Here is a 4,951-nt window from a genome sequence, read left to right as displayed (position 1 = left end):
TTTCATCAAAATAAAGTTTGCCACAGAGGTAAATAAATTTTCCCAATTGAAATTGGCACTGCAGCTGCCTCTAAATAAAATTTCTCATTATAACTTAGTGAAAAAGAACTCGTGGTTGTCATTATAAGCAAAAATATAAAGTATTATAGCATTGGCTACATTCCTCCTTACAACACAAACTTTGAAAGAACTGGAGATGCTTTACAGAAGTTTAGCTGGTTTTGAAATGGCACATGGGTGTGGATTTTTTTTCTTCATATTCTCGAAATTTTGCCACCACTCCTCTCTGTGTTGCAGAGACGGCATCTGTGACTACTGGGACAGACAAGAAAGTTTGTTCAAGCTAAAGAAAGTCAAAATTTAACTGCACAGTAACAATGCAATGTTCATCATGCAGACTTGTGTTTCCTATATATTCAATTTCCTAGCATGCGTTAGAATACATAAACTTGTATTTTAATGATTTAAGATTTATTTTACAATGTGAAAGAAATTTGAAGAAAACATGACCTGGTAAAGAGAAAAGGGAGAACTTTTACCACAATGAAAATAGATACAGTCATATGAAACTATGTAATAAGAATATAATCCACTTAGAAATGTACTTCTCAAAACTCCCCTTAATTTATGGAACAGATCTTTACTCTGTTGCATTGGGCCTGGGGAGGGGAATTAATTTGTTTCAACAAAAAAAATTCAGCACAACAACAAATAGCTTAACTTTGGTCCACTTATCTGTTAGCTTAAGGACAGTCATACTGTCCATAATCCATTCAAAAACCCAAGTAAATTTAAAAATATATTCGTGTGTAATTCCATTCTAAAACCAGCATAGCTGTTCTGTCCTCGTTCTCTGCCTTTTCAGCTTCAGAATCCACCATTGGCTTGCTCTCTAATCCTCAGCATCTTCGTGATCTCCCCTGGCAGCCTGAACAGCGTCTAGTTGACTAGGTTCTCTCTCCTCTTGGGTCATAGATTTCTGGAGTCACATGGTCCAAGTCTGCTTCTAGAAGTTCAGTTTGTACTTCCACTGGCATCTGATTTATCCGTTCAACATGAAGCTTCTCTACATGTACTTCAGTACCTTCTTCAGTCTGAATTCGACCCACTTCTAGATAACTTATTTGGACCTGCTCTGGAAGTACACTCAGGTATGAACCAAGTATCTGGCTGTCCTGGAGCACATCTGGATGGACGTGTTCCACAGCCACTTGTGCTGAATCCACCTGGACCTGAAGCAATGGTAGCACACACACCTTCCCAATTTGTTCTATAATAGTCATTGATGTCACAGGTTCACTTTGCATGTATGTTTCTACTGAAAGAACTTCTTCCATTACTAGATACTCTGAAATATTGTATCACTGAGGAGATGCCTCATTAATTTATTTCCTTGCATAAACCACAAGTCTCATAAAGAACAATGGTTGGGTTTACATCCAATTTGTATTATGAAGTGATCTTTGAACTGGTCCCAGCTGTTAAACACACTGTTGCAGACTGGCATTCACAGAGCTTCTTCCTTCCTTTTTGCCCCTACTCCAGTTTGGCATGCAGTGAGGTGACATTTGAGGGTGATATTTCTAGCAAATCTTTCATGACAATTTGGACACTCAAAAGGTTTTTCACCTGTATATTTTTCTAAGATGTTCTTTAAGATTTCCAAAACAGTCAAACTGCTTCTTACAGTACTGACATACATAAACTTTTTTCCCAGCTATTTGCTTCTTAGTGACTCCACCTTCTTCAAGATGGTAACAATTTAGGTTCTGTTTCCATGTGCATACCTTTCATTGCATATTTCACACTTGAAACTCTTAGTTGAGTGTGATTTCATGTATTCCTTCAAATGATAAAACAATTTAAATTGAACCATTACATTTCTCACAATGGAACAAGTCCTTCACATGTGACAACTGAAGTTCCACAGTTTCAATACTTTCTACCTGTATGCTTATGGGGTCAGATGCATGGCCAACTTCTTCTTTAATCTGCCCTTTTCTGTCACCTTGGTGATACTTGCTGGTAATATCTGCCAACAGTGCTAGAGCAGAATCTTTAGAGGAACTTGTGTTCTGTATTTTCTTTATGGATGCTTGGCAGAATCCACTTCCTCTAATGTTTTGATGATCTTCCGTTTCAATTGTGCCTTCAGCAATCTCTACCTCAATTTCAATAGGTTCTGATTCTGCAGATGGCAATCATCCTGTGATAACATTTGAAGTTGCTGCAATCTTCCTTTTTTTGGCCACCTTTTTCCCTATGGGAATTTCCTCTAATGGAGTTGAGTTTTCTTTGTTCCTGACTTCAAGGGCTTTCATAATGAAGCAGGAAATTTTGCCTGACCCCTTCATGGGTGGGAACTGGTGTGCAGGTGCTGGGGCTAGCTGGCCACTTCAGCACCAGCTGGGGCAAACTCTACTCATTGGAACCTGTTGCACTCAACCTGCCAAGGAAGGGAGCATGCAGGTGAGCGAGTGCAGGAGACAGGGCAAGTGCTTTTGGGTGCTGGCAGGAGCAAAACTCCGTGCGGGTCCTGTGGACTGCATCCCTGGCTGGACCCTCCATCCCCGGCTGGATTCCTCTCTAAAGCAAAGCCATGAAGCCATCCCTCTGAAGTCAAGCTGCTTCTCTCTGATGTCAAACCAGTCTCTGACGTCCACCTGCTTCTTCTCTTCTCTGCTCTCAGCTAGTGGAGCCTGGAGTTTTTACACACACAGGATGGGGGTGGGGCAGGGCATGGTTGGCTTTGGAAAAGACAACATTCGAGTGGGAAAACAGGAAGGCATGCTCTCACTTTAGGCTGCTGTCCCAGGCTTGAGTGTGGGACCCTTGTCAGGGACCTGCTCTCCTTTACCCAGAATTCCCCTGCCTCCTGTCCCTATCAATAACTTCTAGCATTTGTAGAACTCTGCTGCTTTCCATACATCATTGACTTCTTCTCCTGTATCAATTATTTTGCTGTATATGTGAACTGAATTAAATTACAAAAGATCAGTTTACCAACACCTTCTATCTCCACCACAGGTTTCTGAGTAAATTGAAATAATTTATAGAACTTACTGCAAGCAGTCAAAAGAGACTTGTGATCCTTAAAATGGTGTCTGTTGATGATCAGGATAATGTCAGTAAACCAGTCCTGATCTTGCTTTTTATTCAGTCAGTCAGTCGAGGATCATGTTATGATTTCAGGAAACTTTTGAAGGCATTTCATCCCCTCTTCAACCTCCATGGCCATCAGGTTGCCCTATTCCATGGTCTGTCCTCCTTCTGAGGCAGTAAATTTCCCCTGACATTTTTGCAGGCAGGAACTGGAGTGTGGGTCCTGGGGCTAGCTGGCCTCTTTGGCACCGGCTAGGACTAACTTCACTCACTCAAACCAGTTGCGCTCAGCCCCTTAGATGAGGAAGCATGCAGGTGAGCAGGTGCAGGAGCTGGGATGAGTGCTTTTGGGTGCTGGCAGGAACAAAATTCTGTGCAGCCCCAACAGTACCATCTAGGGTGGTGCACCTGCCACCCCCAAAGTTCCTGAGGGCATATGTTACAGTGCTCTTTTAGGTTTGCCATTCACAGGTATAACACCTCAGTGGGGCCTTTGCCTTTTCACATGAGGTGGTTGCTCTCCACCAGCAAGGGCAGAGGGTCATTGTGACAGCTATCATCCACACCCATGGCACCTGAGCTCTTGTTTGGCATCCAGGAAAAATCGGGTCATCTGAGCAAATTGAAGAATGGTGAATACAGAGGATTTTTTTCCTGATAAAAGTGGCTCTCAGTGGGAAGGGGATGTGAAAAGGGAATGGAGTGAGAAGGTGATTTTCCAGAGAGGACTGGACTCCTCTCTGAAGCAATGCTGTCAAGTCATCCCTCTGAAGTCAAGCCGCTTCTCTCTGAGGTCAAACCATAGTCTCCGATGTCCAGCAGATTCTCCTCTTCTCCACTCTGGCTGGGGGATTTTATGGGCACAGGTTTCGGGGCAGGGCAGGTGATGGGTGGTTTTGGAAAAGGCAACATTTGATCCCAAAAACAGGAATGCATGTTCTCAATTTGGGCTGCTGTTCCAGGCTTGAGGGTGGGACCCTTACCAAGGACCCATCCTTTTCTACCCAGAATTTCTCTGCCTCCTGTCGCTATCACTTCCTCTCCTCAAAGCTTCTCATTCCATGCTTTCCCTTCTCAGGACATAATGTACCCCACAACTTTCCCTACCCCTCCATTTCCCTACAAGAGCCGGGGTTCACCCTCTTCTCTGGCCTTTCTGGTGCATGTGTGCTCAGTTGGACACCTGGGTGGCCACAGTACCACTAATTTCTTTGAGCAGTGGTTTGTAGCTCTTCTTGTAGAGATCTTTCACTTCCCTTGTTAGCTGTAATTGTGATGGGATTTGTTTGTGATTTGGCTCTCAGCTTAACTGTTGATGGTGTGCAGGAAAGGTAGCAATTTTTGTGCATTGATTCTGTATCCTGAGGCTTTGCTATACTTGCTTATCAACTTAAGAAGCTTTTGGGCTGAGATGATGGAATTTTCCAGATATAGGATCATGTCATCTGCAAACAGAGATAGTTTGACTTCCTCTCTTCCTATTTGAATGCCCTTTATTTCTTTCTCTTGATTGATTGCTCTGGCCGGAAATTCCAATACAATGTTGAATGGGAGTGGTGAGAAAGGGCATCCTTGCCTTGTGCCTGTTTTCAAGGGGAGTGCTTACAGCTTTTGCCCATTCAGTGTGATTTTGGCTGTGGGCTTGTCATATATTGCTCTTATTATTTTGAGGTGTATTCTTTCAATACCTAGTTTATTGAGAACTTCTAATATGAAGGGATGGTAAATTTTATCAAGAGCAATTTCTTCATCTATTGACATAAGCACATGGTTTTCGTCTTTAGTTTTGTTTATATGATGAATCACATTAATTGATTTGTGTAATTTGAACCAACCTTGCATCCCAAGG

General features: G+C 42.6%; 1 pseudogene; it reads right to left on the bottom strand.

Annotated features, from left to right (window-relative positions):
• Positions 1 to 791: 791 nt before the first annotated feature.
• LOC104663450 lies at positions 792 to 3,232 on the bottom strand (annotated as a pseudogene).
• Between the last annotated feature and the right edge of the window lie 1,719 nt (positions 3,233 to 4,951).

The sequence above is a fragment of the Rhinopithecus roxellana genome, chromosome 4 (genome assembly GCF_007565055.1).
Source record: "Rhinopithecus roxellana isolate Shanxi Qingling chromosome 4, ASM756505v1, whole genome shotgun sequence".
NCBI classification, from domain to species: domain Eukaryota; kingdom Metazoa; phylum Chordata; class Mammalia; order Primates; family Cercopithecidae; genus Rhinopithecus; species Rhinopithecus roxellana.
This window is presented reverse-complemented; position numbering and strand designations above follow the sequence as displayed.